General features: G+C 40.6%; 1 long non-coding RNA gene across 2 annotated transcripts in view; it reads right to left on the reverse strand.

Moving 5' to 3' along the window:
• The window catches only part of LOC105465355 (uncharacterized), a 72600-nt gene extending 55657 nt beyond the window's left edge, over positions 1 to 16943 (reverse strand). Inside the window, exons 1-3 of one of the 2 annotated variants that reach the window (XR_011611952.1) lie at positions 16580 to 16943; positions 3934 to 4078; positions 3417 to 3489 (exon numbers count right to left, since the gene is read on the reverse strand). This is a non-coding gene — a long non-coding RNA (uncharacterized lncRNA). The remainder of the gene's footprint in view (positions 1 to 3416; positions 3490 to 3933; positions 4079 to 16579) is intronic. The other variant, XR_977504.3, reaches the window with a different exon arrangement.

Raw genomic sequence — 16943 nt, forward strand, 5'->3', positions numbered from 1 at the left:
TAAACTCTTATACACTGTTAGTGGGAATGCATACTAGTATACTCATCATAGAGAACAGTATGAAGGTTCCTCAAAACGCTATAAAGAGAACTACCATATAATCCAGCAATCCCACTACTGGGAATTTATCCAAAGGAAAGGAAATCAGTATATGGAAGAGAAATCTGGATCCCCATGTTTACTGCAGCACTGTTCACAATAGCCAAGATATGGAATCAATCTAGGTGTCCAACTACAGGTGAATGGATAAAGAAAATGTGGTACAGATATATAGTGACATATTATTCAGCCATAAAAAAAGAATGAAATTCTGTTATTCAAGGCAATATGGATAGAACTGGAGGACATTATATTAGTGAAATAAGCCAGGAACAAAAGTTAAACACCACATGTTCTCACTGATCTGTAGAAGGGAAACAAAGTTGATCTCATGGAATTAAAAGGTAGAGCAGAGGATACTAGAATCTGGGAAGGGTGGTAGGGGGAGGGATAGGGAGATATTTGTTAAGGATACAAAATTACAGCTAGACAGGATCAATAAGTTCTAGTATTCTATACCACTATAGGATGACTGTCATTAATAATAATATATTCTTTCCAGTAGCTAGAAGGAGAATATTGAATGTTCCCAGCACAAAGTAATGAAAACTATTTGAGATGACAAATATGCTAATTACCCTGATCTGATCACTATACATTATCTGTATCACTACGTGCCCCATAAATATGTACAATTTTTGTCAATTTAAAAAATAATTTTAGAAAAAAGATTTAAAAAATAAAAATGGGTAAGGAAAACTATTTTGAATATTTTGAAAAAAATTTTAAATTTTTTGATAAAAAACAATAAAATAAAAATATTATTTTCGAGCAGTGGTTCTCAACCAGAGGTGATCTGGTGGCGTCCCTCTCCCTGTCCAAAATCAGGGGCCATTTGGCAATGTCCTGAACCATTTTCTGTTGTTATAACTGGTGAATAAAGGACAGAAATGCAACTAAACATCCTGCAATCCACAGGACAGCTCCCAAAAGAAAGAATTGTGGCCCCAAAATGTCAATCACGCCAAAGTCGAGAAACCCTACTTAAGAGGCTCAGTGAAATATGGATACCAAATATAAATGCAGCATTGCATATAAATGTATATAGCATGCAAATGCATCAGGGCCTCAGATTGGTGAGAAGGGAAACCACCCTTGTAGTATGATTACTGCAACTTTGCCATAAGTCTTTTGTGGATCTATCAGTCTGGGCAAGTCATTACCAAAACTGTCAGGTGGAGGAAGCTTGTATTTGCCCTTCCCTATTCTATCTTCTCCCCTTTTTGAGGTCCTTAGCCCACCAGCGTCTCCTACTCCTTCAGTCTCTGCTTGGAGACGCTGTAACTTCTCCATGCCTAGATGCTGTCTTGTCCAGTTCCTAACCAATCCTGAGCAGGACGAGAGAAAAAAGGATATTAATAGCCTTTGCCCCAGTAGAAAGTTCCTATAACTATTAAGGAATGCCTATATTTTAGCTAGCTGCTTTATATATTGTAGCTCATAAGTTTATAAACAATCATATGAGGTAGGAATGATTTCAGTTTTAAAGCTGAGGAAATTAAGGCTCAGAGGGGTTAAGTAACATGCTTACTTTCTTAGAAATAACAAGAAGCCAACATTCATATCTGTTCTGTGTTAATTTCAAAGCACATCCTTATGGCACATTTAGTCAATACCTGACTTTCCTGTCCTAAAGTCATATCAAGTTGGGTACAAGGAATTTTTTAGATTTATATTTTAAATTATTGGAAATAAATCCACAAGCCAAATAAATTATCGGTGTCTTCTTTAGTCTGTGTTTTAGTTAGTATGCTTTGATTGCAAGTTACAGAAACCAATTCAATCTAGATAAAATAAATTGGGGTAATTTATTACAGGGATGTAGGGATTCTCACAAAAACCAAGGAGATAAAAAACTGCAAAGCTGTTACTGCATTTTCTCTTTTCTCATTCTCACTCCAGATCAACTTTCTCAGCTTTCTCTCCTCCTTTGATAGTAAGGAAATATAGTTTGGACTGGCTCTGAAGTAGGGCAAGGGCTGTCTAAAAATGGACAGTTTTCTCTCTATAAGACATACAAGATGCACCTTCCATAGGAGAGAATTTCAATTGACTATTTAAATGCAACCTGAGAGTAATCCTACTCATGGGTGCAGAGCTTTTCCTGTTTCACGATACTGCCTTGTTTATTCTTAACAAGAATGCCTGGCAACACAGAGAGATTTTAAAATGAGGATAAATTGACTAAAAGTTTTACTTCTAGGGTTTGAGATACACACAGATAGACATTTCAGTCAAAACTATCACATCACCTCCTGCCTTCTCTCCCATCTCACACTCAGATTGGCCTTCTAAGTTAACCTGCTTTTTGGCTGTTGTAAAAATAAATGGAAATACCTTGGATGCCAACAAATGATGTTGAGAGATAGAATAAGTGCACTGAACAGAGGATATGTTGGGGCAAGTGAAGACACTTTCTCTTTCACCCTATAAAATGCAGATAGCTGAAAAGCTACTGCAGACGTCGTAAAGCAGCTGTATTTTTAGCCCCTACTCATTACGGCTTTTAGTGAGTAGTCTCTCTGTTGTCTTAAGCTATTCATCTTTGGAGAAATATGGCCCCATTTCTCTGTTTATTTATCTCTTTGGAAATGGGAAAACATAAACTGTTGTACTGTAGTAAATTTTCTCACTTTTAATAGTTCAAATGGTTGAACAGTAAAATGAAAGTCAAGCATTATTTTTTATTCCTTGGGTTTTTGTCATTTTGAGTATCCTTAGCACCATTTAATGTCATGATCCCTAAGAATGGCTTCAGTTCTATTATCTGTCTTCTGAAGATGTTTTTCTCAAACTTTAGATATTTAAAAGTGGACTAGAAGACAGCCTAATCATCCTTTGTGTCTAGAAGTACAGAGAAAGCAAGTGTTTTTAGCTATCTAATTTCTAACCCACCCATGCAAATTTCAAAATGTAGAAAAGAAAAAAATAGGGAGGACTAAAATTATTCCAAAATAAAAATGTTTTCTAGGACAAGAGCTAAACAACCTCAAATTATTCTTAACATAAAACTTAATTGGAAAATACAAAGTTAACAAAATTTTAGATGCACCAAAGAATATGACACCTTTAGTGTCTTAGTGACACCTTTGCTATTCAAGCAGATATTTCATTTTCATATGAAGAGATCCGTTTTGGATTTATGTAATCCATCTGCCTCACCTTGGTTCCTGAGAATTATAGCACAAGAGATGTTTCAGATAAATGCATATCTCTATTCCTGGATAGAGCTTCTAACCTGAATCCTTGTCTCTTTTCCTATCCCAAATGAGCTGAGATGGGCAAGTTAGAAGGAAATCCAAAGGTTTTCTTCTTACCTTTGAAGTCAGCTCCACACCATGCAGTCTGCCTGCTTCTCTTCCCTGAGCTTTTCCAGCTTCAACGGGGAGTCTCAGGAGGAAAGTAATTGAAGAAGGAAAATAGAATGAAAGAGAGACAACCCCACAAAAGCGCTCAGGCCAAAATACTTCCAAAAACACTAGCCAATAGCCACTGCCTTCCATCCAAAATAAAACAAAAAAAAAAGCCAAGATTTCCCACTCTCACCAATTGAAACCAGTGAGACTCAATTTCCTCACACTTTTATCAAACATCCCACCTACAATACCCAGGATGAAGAAGCGAAGAAATGTCCATTCACTCTCCAGATGGAATAATTTCCTATATCCCTATTTTTCCCTGAATAAACCATAAACCTTTAATGAATTGACCTATGTTCTGGCTAATATTTTCCCATGAGTTATGTCCAGTGTGCCATCAATATGACATCTCGCTTAGTTTCAGCATGTCTGCCTTAGATTGTAGGCTTTCATTTCCTACTGGTTTGTAAATTACCTGGAGACAGAACTTTTGTCACCTGCAGCTCAGCAGTTAATAGCATGGACTTCGAAGCCAGACTATCTGGTTGCTAATGACGGGTCTTTCCTTTACTGATGGTGTGGTTTTGTTACTTCACCTCCCTATGCCTCAGCTTCCTCATCTGTAAAACGGAGATGTTGCTAGTAACTGCCTCGTGGCAAGGCAGAGAGGATCAAATGAGACAGTTTGTGTAAAGAACTTGAAGTAAGTCAGGGGTGCAGTGGTTCACACTTGTAATCTCAGCACTTTGGGAGGCTGAGTGGGGAGGATCACTTGAGCTCAGGAGTTCAAGACCAGCCAGAGTAACATGGTGAAACCCTGTCTCTACAAAAATCACAAAAACTAGGCAGGCATGGTGGTACCTGCCTGTGGTCCCAGGTATTTGGGAGGCTGAGGTGGGAGGATCACTTGAGCCCAAGAGGTGGAGGTTACAGTGAGCTAAGATTGTGCCACTGCACTCCGGCTTGGGCAACAGAACAAGACCCTGTCTCTAACAAACAAACAAAAACCTGGAGCACTGTAAAACGTGTGAGTAGCAGTCACTTAATATTGGCTAGTATTATTTCCCTAGTATGTTGCACATAATGGGTACCCATTTAGTGTTGGATGAATGAATGAATCCTGAGAGGCATTTGAGTTCCTTCTCAGAAGAAAATCTGACATTATTGTGGAACATTATTCTATGGAACCCTTTTGTGGCTTGAGAAAAGCATATCCAGACAGAATGACAAAATATACAAATCTTTCCAAACAAAAATTTTCAACTCATCCTAATAGATTCCACACTTCCCCTGTTGCTTCATTTATCACTGGTTAGGGACAAATAAATAATTTTCTTTGAAGAAAACAGAAGAAACTCAGAGTTAGGGTGAAGAGAATGTGAAAAAGGAAAAGTTTGAGTCTTTCATAGGCTCTTTTCCCATTCCAGCCAGCCTGAAAAATTGTCTCTATCAGGGAAAGAAATGAGGTGCAGAGAAAATTAAGAATGCAAGTAGAAAGTTGATTTTGGTTTTACAGGCACTTGAGCGGTATCTCAAAAAATTTAGAGGCCTTTTAAAAGTACCTTCTCTTATTTATGGTTGCATTTCCTGAATGAAATATTGTCTGCATTAATCCCATCTGGAATTACAGGGCCTTTCTATGTTTGATGCCTCCAGAAACTTAGAACACAAACACCAACCAAAGAAAAATATATGGACAAACATAAATTAGACTTTTTCCCCCCACTGGGATTCATCCATGCATCATAGCTTATAAATTTAGATTATATCTCTACTGCCATCGTGTGATAGAATGGTTTTTAGTGAAGATATCCTAAAAAGTGAGTCAAAAATTCAGAATACAAGGAGCTTTCAAGGAAAAAGCCTGTATGCTGCATTTGCCTGCCTTCCAAGCAACGTCACGCTTTCTGATTACTCGTGATCAAAGTAAGAATCGGGGAAGCACTCTCTGTGTCCACGCAGCAATGGATCAGGGAGGCAGAATGGAGAACACTGAAAAGAGCATGACAATCCCCAGCTATTCTTCAGTCCTGTGTCATAAAAGTATGATCCTATTTGGCCTCACTCTAGATGTAAAGCTCTAATTTTAGAATGATATACCCTCACCCATCCCCCAGGCTGTTTATCCCCCAGCCTAGAACTCTCTGTCCCGTAATGGGTTCAGGTCATGCCAAAGTCACTTTTCCCACCTATATTCTTGAATGGTTTCCTCCCCACTGGACTTGGGCATCCCCGTTCACATCCATTTTTCTTTGGTCACTCTCACCTCTGTCACATTGGAAATTTCTTCCATCACTTTGCATCACCTGGAAATCTGAGCAGGGTGTGTCCTACATCCTTTTACAAATCATGGAGTCGATTTTTGACCTGGCACTGAATACCGACTCTGCGCATCCTCTGCCTGAATGTGCTGATTTCATGTTTCCTCGATTTTGGCATAACTGTAAAATGTGGAAAGCTTGCCTTTGGTGCCCCTCAATGTGCTCCCTGTTTTCCTTTTCCCAAGCCCTAACCATCCATCCCAGCCTTTTGCTACCCACAAAATGCCCTCTGGCTGCTCTTTCCTTCAACTCCAGCTGTTCTCTCTACTTCCCTTATCCCAAATCTGCCTCTCCACTCTTCTTATCAAGCCTGGCCTCAGAAATCTGTGTAAAGAAAAGAAGTTAACAAATTTCAAGTTGCTAATACAAACCGATGATGGATCCTCCATTTTGTTCCTTCCATATTTGTGTCCATCAGAGGAAAATGGACTTAAATAAAAAAAATACGTATCCAGTCATATCATGGGATAATTTTAGCTGTCGCTGCAACCTCCCACCTCCACACTTTCTAATCAGATTTTTCATACACATCCCCTGAGTCAGTGGCAGGTGTTACCTCCTGGAAGGAGTTGCCCAGAATGTGAAGAAACAGAGGCTCACTACGCTTTTGAGCTTCTAAATAAATTTTGAAAAATTGTAGCAAAGGCTTGAGAGTCATGAATTTTTATTTCCAAACCTATTGGGATTCTTTTAGTTGAAAACTTAATACCTAAAAAATACAGAGCATGAAATGTTAGCTTCTTCAAATAAAAATGAAAATATATAAAGTGCCAAGGTCCACGATGATCAAGAGCAGATTTGCTGGGGAGAATGAAAGTCGGAGAGTAGGAAAAGAGGCATAAACTTTTCTGTGCATCTGTCAGTCCCATGCTGAGCTAGTGGACAGAGGAAGGGAAGGAGGGGACAGAAGTACCAGATACAACTGAGAAATTTCAGAACAAAGAGTCCCAATGACTTACATCCTACCAAAGTAAAAACTGCTCCCTGCACCAGCACAGTAGGACAGAAATTGAGTATAGCTTAGAGCATCATGTGTTTTGGTATTTGGGAACTTAAGATAGAGCCCCCACAAGACATGAACAGCTTTTCATGGAGGCTTAGAAATAGGTTGAGAGAGAACCTATGGAACCTAAGAGACAAAGAAATGTAAATATGAGGAACTACGGCCATATGACAGAGAGTGAGCATAGATATTTTAGTGGGTGTTGGTAGAAACAGAGACCAGTGACCTAGAGCCATTAAACCTAATAAATATCTCATCCAAAGCCATTATACCCAAGGCCCAGATGACCTTTTCAAAATCTAGATACCTCATAAACCCCCTCTTTTCCATCTGCATCAAGACCCAGAATCTGGAGAAAGAGAATGAAAAGACATCCTGAATTGATTGGGTTTCTACCCAAAATAACATAGAAAACCTGAAAATTACAGAATTTACCTGGAGATAACTAGACTAATTAGGCAGAATGGGAGCTTGAGGTAGAAACTAGGTTGTTATACCTTAAAAAAAAAAAAAAGGAAGTTGTGCTTACACTGTATATCTGGGCTTGTGGTCAGAACCAGAACCATCTGAGACAGTCAGACATTCGGGAAAGCCTGACTGCAGGTTGGAAACACTGGGAGAGATACTAAAGTACTAAGGTACTAAGGTAAAGGACCTTTTTAGTGTCCTTTAAAGCTTAAAGGTAGCCTACAGTGCCTGCATGCTTGGTTGATTCGGCCTCCACATCTGCCTACTTATCAGGTTTACCTGCAGAATTGCACCTGCCATACACTTTAATTCATGCAACCTCATCAGCACAATAAAACCTCAACTAAGTGGAACACCAGGGAAATAGAAGTGTCTCACAAATTTAGCTTTCTGGTTAACTGAGGCTTATCCTGAATCTCAACACTTATTGTGAAAATTATCCTGAAAATTCCAGTCTACTTCCTTCGAGTCTTCAGGCTCATCATTCTAAGCATTGTTCAGGCCTTTTTCCTTTCTTCTCCATGAATAGATTTCTTAGTTTCCTCGGATTTTCTACAAACAACAAGATTCCATGGCCACTCTCATCTGCAAATATCTGGCTTATCTGGATGTCTTTGAATAGTCACTGAAAATGGAGCACAAATTCCCAGGGTCAGTTGATGTGAACAGGTTAAATATGGACTATCACTAAACACTGTAGTGTATTTCGTTAATTCGCTCCATGATCCCATGAGATTTGGGGTGACTACATCATGCTCATGACTGAATCTCCTAAGTCAAGTGTTCTTAACATTGAGTTCATGGGTGGGCTTCAGAGATATATGAACCATCTGATTGTGGTATGCAAAAAATGTTATATGTATGCTTGTGTGTGTGTGTGTGTGTATGTATACTTCTATGTGAATATGTGTTTCATCAGTTGCTCAAGAGGGTCCATGACCCAAAAAAGTTAAAAAAAAAAAATAGTGGCCTTGTCTTTCTCACATGCTGCTGACAAGCTCAGATCTCTACTCATTTACACCTCTTATCTTAGGATTTTGAGAAGGAGAGTTTCACATCGCAAGTTGGTGTACACTAGGATAAAAATGAAGGTGGAGATGTTTTTAACCTTCATTCTTTCTTGCCATCTCTCTCACTCTTCAACCATACAATCTGTATACATGCTTTGATATCTTCATCCACATTATAAAGAAAGTTTTAGGGGAGGATAAAGAACTCTAGCATATCATGAAGTACCCACTTCTTGGTAGATATCACATATAACTTACAGATTATTAGGACATCTCACCCATGACTAAACCACTGAACTCTGGTAACCACACCCACAGTTCGGCATCTTATTCACAAGTATACAAACATCTCTTTATGTGCCATTGTTAAAGTCCAGAAATGTTAAATCTATGGCATTTCTGTAAGTGTCTTCAGCTGAAAGGGAATGTAGAAATTATCTATATCAATCCCTTCATTTTATTAACAGGTCTAAGCTATGTCACAGGTGACCTTGGAGCCTTCTCTTGATAGTAAGCCCAGGGCTCTTCACCCTGTTCCAAGTAGTCCATTGGCCATGATTCATTTCCTCCTACTGATGCATTGATCCCTATATTATCCTTATGACACTTCAGCCTATAGTTCAAACTCCTGGACCAGACCATTAGCACTCGTGGGAGTGGGTGTATAGGAGAGAATCTCAGCTGGTTCATTTTTCCCTCCACACAGATACTGCAATGATTGTGAAAATGTGGAAATATGTGCTTCCTATCAGAAAATGTGGAAATATGTGCTTCCTACCAACGGTAACCTGGATCTTGTGATTTTCAAATGCAAGGAAAAATTCCTTTTAGTCCTCCTGCCTGGAATGTCTGAAATGCACTACTTATCCCTGTCAGCAACTGACAGGTTTGCACACTGTGCAGCGACCCTCTGTCCAGCTTCTGTCAAGTTGGGCTAGCATTGCAGTGACCAGACGTACAGCATGAAGACCACATGTTGAGAACTTTTCACTTCACTCCTGTTGAGAGGAGCATTAACATGTATGAACAGTACCCAAGAACAGAAGAGAGAGGACAATTAGTTCTGAGGTCTCTTCATCAGGCTGACAAGCCAGAGCTGGGGCAGGAGGAAGGGAGGCAGGGCTAGCAGATCGCCACTGTACTAAAACAGAAGAAAGAAGCAGAAACCTGGGAGTGGTGTCCCTGTTCCCTTGGCTTTAACAGACACAGCAGAGTCTCAGACCTGGTGATCATTGCCTGCTCTCTTGCCTTTCCATTGGTGTACCTTCCTGGATATCAGCATAAAAACCCATCTGCATACCTCCATGGAGCTCCAGGAAAGGACACTAGGAAACTATTTGCAAGAGTGCTACCAGGTCAGCGGGGACTCAGATTGAAGGTCTGGCTCTAGGACGCTGAGATTATGGCTTTTGGACAAAGAGGAAAGTGATGGCTGCCTAACTCACACAAAGGATCCCACTAAAGAGAGCATCCAGAAAGGCAGAGAGGACACTGCAATAGGAAAGAACTGAACTGTGCAGGACCCAAAATCGGCCCCTGATACGAGGGTAGTTCTGGGTTGTGATACAGGCCATAGACAAGCTCCCTTGAAAATTTATTTGAAGTATTTTAAGAGAAGTACAATCCCTGAGATCTGTCATTAGATATCAGCTCAAGTCATGTTGCTAAAAGCTCTGTGATCCCCTGTAGGGCTTCTCTCCAGGTGAAGGAGCAGTGGGGTCCTGGGGTGTGAACAGAGTCCTCTGCTGAAAGAATATACTCACAGTGATTAAAAAAAATTTGGAAAGACCATTAGCCTTTACACAGTTCCCTTTTACCCAAAGCTATCAGCTCCCTTTGAAAGGCTCCCACCTTCTGCAGATCATTGCCTCAAAGATCTCCCCAGGCTCTTTTTCTGCCTGATCTCTTTAGTCAGCAAGCTCTAGGCTTTGCTTCCTACCCTATCTCTAAACTTTCCCCCTCACTAGACACTGTGCCTGGGATGCTTCCTGCCATTCCCTTTTGCTGTACAACACACAGCTGCCACCTAGCCACAAGTCAGGCTGAACCCCAGGCCTCCTATAAACCCAGCAGAGCCCTTCAGACAAGATCAGAGGAACAGGGACAGGAAACTACAGGAGCCACTGAGAAGCACTACCACTGAACAAGTGAGTGAGCCACCAGAAACCCAAGATAGACGTAAAGAGTCCTGGGAATCAAAGTGTGCAAGTTATCAGAGTCAAAAACTGCAGTCATCATCAGTGGCAGCCAAGGGTGTCCCAAAAACAGGTGAGGCCAGGGAAAACAAGCATAGCATAGAGAAGCATAGAGTATTCATTATATGGGGTGGTCCTGTCTGTCCAGCTAGGTCCTCAGCTCCCTGAACACATAGTCCCAACCCTTGGAATGGAGTTATCCACATTTAGTTAAGTCTTAAACATAATTCTGATACTTAAGTATCTGTTTGGTTAAGCCAATTCAGTAATTAAAATAAATTAATCCTTAGACTTATGGATTCCAAGTAGTTACAAGCTTGACTGGTTTTATTTCCAATTGTTTATGAGATGCCAGACATGTGCATGGACAAGGGCAATTAAGGAGGGCACCTATCAATCAGAATAGTCACCATGGACCTATCAAAACATGTGCCAGCTGGTTCACTGCTCCAGTATATTCCGTCAGCTAAACACCACTCTAAGTATGGGACTCTAAAGAGATGCATCTCTTGCATGATGATTATACATTATGAGTTATCACAACTATTTATAACAGATGCATTATATGCCAATAATTAATAATAATTCAATAATTCCCCTTTGCCATTAATAATTACCATAATTATTACAATAGCTATGAATTAGTAGATCTTTTATACGTGAAATGGCAATGGATTAGTGCATTTTAAGGGTCTTTTTTTAAAGGACCAATAGGGAAAACATTTGGAACATAAAACCGAGGGTGAATATTTGAGAGAGTAGGGATCTGTGTGCCATATGGGAAAACATGTTACTGACTTTAAATATAGGAACTAGCTGTAATCATTTTCGTATTCTGATAAAATTCAAAGAAGCAGGAAAGTTTGCTCTTTCGTTTAATAAGACATCTTGGTGGGCATTTTGCTTGTGAAAGTGGAGGCTGCCTTGTGCTGGACTGAGTGGCTAATACAGAGGGAAGACAAACAACTCTGAGTAATAAAGGAGTACTATTTGAGTTTTTGTTTGAACAACATGACGGGGGGGTGGAGGCTCTGAGTACCACAATGAAGAAGGTAAAGAAATGGAACTATCAGAAGAAAGCTTTAACTCACCAACCCACTAGCAGGCTGGGGCCTCAAGTGAGATATGATCAAAGAGAGATTCCTTTTTGTGGTGACCAGTTGATTTGGGGAAGAGTTTCAAGATATTTCTGATCTGTGCTATAATTCTTCTCAGTAGCCCCAAGATTTCAGTCGAGACTCTTGGTGTTACAATGGTGGTGTTAAGGAGAAGCACAGGATGGGCAGCGTGTGATGTATGGGGTGGAGACATGACCTTCCCCACACACTGCCCTGCAAATACACTCTGTCACTGGGAACAGTGTCGGGATAGTAGCGTCTTATTGACAGAGGACTGTAGCTCCCAAAAGTCAGGTTATCAGTGGACAAGAGCTCAGACTTAAGATGGACCTGGGACTGATAGTGGAGAAGCAGGCTAAATATGGATCAATTCAAGAGCTGTATTTGCCAGGCTTCTCCAGAGAAACAAAGCCAGTAAGACACATATAGATATAGATATAGATATAGATATAGATATAGATATAGATATATAGATATAGATAGATATAGATATAGATAGATATATAGCTATAGATATACATAGAGATAAAGAGAGAGAGATCCATTATAGAAATTGACTCATGTGATTATGGAGTTTGAGAAGTTCCATCATCTGCCATCTTCAAGCTGGAGAACCAAAAAAGCCATCAGGGTAAGTCCTGAGCTGAGTCTGAAGGCATGAGAAGCAGGAGCACTGATGTCCAAGGGCAGGAGAAGATAGATGTCCCAACTCAAACAAAGAGTGGGCAAATTTGCCCTTCCTTTGTCTTCCTGTTCTATTCAGGCCCTCAACAGATGGGATGATGCCGTCTCATGTCAGTGATCTTCTTTCCTCAGTCCATCAATGCAAATGCTAATCTTTTCTGGAAGTACCCTCATAGACATACCCAGAAATAATATTTACCAGTCATCTGGGCATCCCTTAGCCCAGTCAAGTTGACCCATAAAATTAACCATTACAGAAGTGGATATGAGAAGGTCCACTCTTCCTGAAATACGCTCAGAGATGGAGAATGGATTGGGAGTAGGTCGATGCTGCTGTGATGTGGACTGGGACTAGGCACTGAGAGGACATATGGGTATATGCACATATGAGAGAGAGACTGAGAGCCCAGAGTGCCTTTGTGGTATAAGGTGACCAAACACAAACTAAAAGTGAAATCTGACAAATGGAGGATTTCAAGTGCTTGTCAAAAGACATTCTTTCACTGAGAGGCTTTTACAGAATTCAATCATACCTAAAAATGGAAGCAAAGTAAGCACTGGAAAAAAAAAAAAAAAAAAAAAAACTTCCTGCGTCCACATGATAAGATATCAGGGCTTTCCAGGAAGACTAGAAATCCTAGGCCCATAGAATGCTAATGTGGAAAGCAGCTATCAAAACGGCTGACAAAATCCTGGTAAGTGGCACACACCAGCTGAACGCATATAAGAAAGGTATGTAACAGCTTTGGGCTTAAAAAAAAAAATACAGACATGAAATTAAATGAAACGCTGCTGGAGCATAATGTCATAACTGCAACCAAAGCTGCCTCAACTTCTCTGTCACCTGCAAGACTACTTCCTGGAGGTCTGTTGTGTGACCAACCAAAAGTAAATAAACTAGGACCGGACCTGTATATACAAGAGAAGACAGAGTCTTTGTGTTTGTGTGTGGGTGTGCATGCACAAAAATAAAATGTAGAAGCACATAAATATATTTGCAAGTCAGAATGTTGTTCCTGTTGGTTTTTATGTAAGTTTTTCTCCTTTATTCATTCACTCAATTAACATGTATTGAACACTCAGTAGGTGCCCAGCACTCTCCTGGGCAGCTTCTCATAGTCACAATTATTTCTCAGAACTCTGCAGGGTGTACAAACCCTCTTTTTTCCAGACAGAAAAACCAAAGCTCAGTGAGATTAAGTGACTACCTACTGTTGCAGCTACTAAGCGGCTGAGGATTTAGAGCCAGGTCTCCTGATACAGGGGACGCCAACTTACATGCAAAGGACTTTGGGCTGCAGCCTGCAGGGCAACAATACTCAGCTTCTTTCAAATGATTCCAAATTCAAAACCCTTTCCACAGCACCAGAGCTGCCTAAGTACAAAAATTATATATTATGTTTAAGAGCTCATTTAAGAAACATTTGTGAAATGCCATCTATGTGGCAGGCATACATTTTAACGTCAAGTTCTTATTCTCAAGTTGCTCATAGAGAAAAACATAAGAAAAAATTAAAAATAAAATAATAAAAATGAGCATGGTGTACTAGGCTGAATAACAGAAGTGCTAGAGACAGTATTGACCAAAGTTGACACAATGATTTCAGCTCAGGGGTCAAGAGGGAAAATTACTCATTGAAAACAGTTACAGAAAAGGTGACAATTAAGTTCAGTCTTGATCGAAACATAGGAATTTCCAAAGAGGACCCCAGAAAATATTCTAGGGAGAGGAAAAGACTTGGTAAAGGCAGAGATGTGTGAAAGCTCTGGGCTGGGAGAATTGCAAGGAGTATTGCTAGGGTGAGATGTGGTGTGAGGGGTGAAATGTGGTGTGAGGGGTGAGATGTGGTGTGAGGGGTGTGACGGGGAATGAAGCCGGTGGAGCAGCTGGGGCTTATGTAAGTGAGGAATCTGAGACATGTATTGAGACACTTTGGAGCTTATTCTCGGATGGATCTGAAGGCTGGAAGTAGGTGATTTCTTCCCACATAGGGGCTCACAAACCTCCTGGTAAAAAATGCTTAAACCCTGTCCCCTGTTGGGGTTTGGACATGTGCAAACATGATTGATATGACCTCAAAAGACAACAGATGGAATAAAGACACTAATGAAGTTTCCATTAAGGAATGAGGAGGCTGGCTGAGTCAAACAGCGCAGCCTGAGGACCAGAGTGGAGTGGGAATCTGGACTTGGTGAGGCGGCCTCTCTCAAACCCTGGTCTAACCCAGGCCTCCAGATCAGCCTGAGCTGTGTTCATTAATTGAAAGGACTAGACCATATATTTATGAGAGTGCACAAACTACTCTGGAAGTTTGTTCAAGTGAATAAGATGGAGGAACTGATGTTCAGGATTAGAGAGACTTGCTTTTCATTGTTGTATCATTTCATACTGCTGGGATTTTTTTGTTTTTAATCACATACCTGAAGTAGTTATTCTAAAAACTTTAAAAAAATTATACTTAAAAGAAAAAGTTGTATCACTTACTAAAAATATTTAGGGCCCAAACAACACCAGTATTGAACAATTTCTGAATAAAACAAAAGAAACACCTTTCTCAGTGCACAAGGGCCTTTCTAGGTGTTGAATGGTTTCCTGCACTAGGTTGATTAAAATCTCAGCAGTGGAGCAGATATTTCAGCTCCCCTAGTGAAGACAGTGTCAAGAACAGGGTTCGACTCAGAGCCGTGCTTCTGAAGCCCATCAGAGACAGAGAGAAAGAGAGAGTGTGTCTTATAGTTATTTCCAGCAGGAAGCACAAGAGTTTTCTGCTGTAAAACTTTTGCATTTAGTCCACCTTGCTGGGGGATTCTAAGCAAGCATCTCCAGAAGGGATCACTTTCCTTTTTAGTCTGAACAAGGAAAGGGGTATTTAGCATGTGCTGTGGGCGTGAAGAGGAACAATAAATGCTGCATGGTGGTAGGAGGCAGAGAACATCATCAGGGGCCCTCCGGGTCTGCAGGCTGCTAGGCAACATCAAGGGGAAAATAGTTCCAGCTGAGAGCAGTATCTCCTGGAGTCTGTCAGATCTGCGGGACTATAGGTCCTGCCTTTGGAAGCAACAGTAGTAAATAATAATCGAGAGTGATTTGCATGCACTTGGAAGCCCTGCTGGAGGCTCTCAGAAATGAATAGGGGAAAGTCTGGTTTGGGGGTGAGAATTATAGAGCATATAATAAAGCCAGTAGGGACTCAAATAGTCACACGAATATTAACAAAACTGCACCAGCCTCAAGGAAAAAGCTATGGCTTTGCTCCTTAGGACAGAGTTTTTCTGCTTTTTTCTTCATTAAAAAAATGGTAGATAATTCAAGACTGGCACCTTGAATGTACCCTATTTTTTCTTTTTTTTTTTTTTCTTTTTTTTTTTTTTGTGATAGCGTTTCACTGTTGTTGCCTAGGCTGGAGTGCGATGGTGCAATCTCGGCACACTGCAACCTCCACTTCCTGGGTTAAAGCGATTCTCCTCCCTCAGTCTCTCAAGTAGCTGGGATTACAGGTGCCCACCATCACGCCCAGCTAATTTTTTGTATTTTTAGTAGAGATGGGGTTTCATCATGTTGGCCAGGCTGGTCTCGAACTCCTGACCCCAGGTGATCCACCCACCTCAGTCTCCCAAAGTGCGAATATACCTTATTTTTTAAGTGCTATGAACCATTAATAAGTTTTGGCATCTTTGTGGTAATAATTAATTACCCATGGGATCTCAACAACTGATGGGAAGCACCAGGGTACAAAACATCATAGTTAGAAATGACTTTTACCAGTTAGAAATGTGTTCAGCTTGAAACTGGTAATCAGGAATAAACTTGGGGATGTGATACGGTTTGGATATTTGAGTCTCATGTTGAAATGTGATCCCCAATGTTGGAGGTGGGACATGGTGGGAGGTGTTGGGTCATGGAGGCAGATCTTGATGACTTAGTGCCATTCCCATAGTAATGAATGAGTCTGGCTCTGGTAGTTCATGCAAGAGCTGATTGTTTAAGAGTGTGACACCTCCCTCCCTTCTCCCTACCTCTCTATCTCTTTCTCTCTCTCACTCTATCTCTCACCATGTGACATGCCTGCTCCCCTTCTGCCTTCAGCCATGAGTAAAAGTTCCCTGAGGCCCTCAACAGAAGCAGATGCCAGCATCACACTTCTTGATTGGTCTGAAAAATCACGAGCCAAAATAAACCTCCTTTCTTTATAAATTACTCAGTTTCCAGTATTCCTTTACAGCAATGCAAAACAGACTAACACAGGGTGTCTATGGAAAATTCTCAAAATACTATCAGGGGATGTCTGGATTCTGTGAATTCTGCCTCCTAAATATTTTACCTTCTATCTGTCCCTTCTCTTCTCAACCTCCAAGGCCGGCACCATTACTGCCAGCTCCATGTGACAAAAACAACTTCTCTGGAAGCTACACATATAAGATTTACAGTTCTTATATAAAAATAAGTCCAGCACTGGCTTTATGACTCACAGTAACCATGGGGATCCAGGCTCTTTCCATTCTGATTTTGTGCTCTATGACAGACTGGTTGCAAAGATGCCCATTACCATGGCTTCCATCCTGGAACACAGGTCCATTAATCTGAGTTGGTCATGTGACTTGTTTTGACCAAGAGAATATGGCAGAGTTTCTTTCTGTGATTTCTGAGCCATATCCTCAAGAAGTCTTGCAACATCTGCCCTCACT

This window comes from Macaca nemestrina, chromosome 13 (assembly GCF_043159975.1).
Source record: "Macaca nemestrina isolate mMacNem1 chromosome 13, mMacNem.hap1, whole genome shotgun sequence".
NCBI classification, from domain to species: Eukaryota; Metazoa; Chordata; class Mammalia; order Primates; family Cercopithecidae; genus Macaca; species Macaca nemestrina.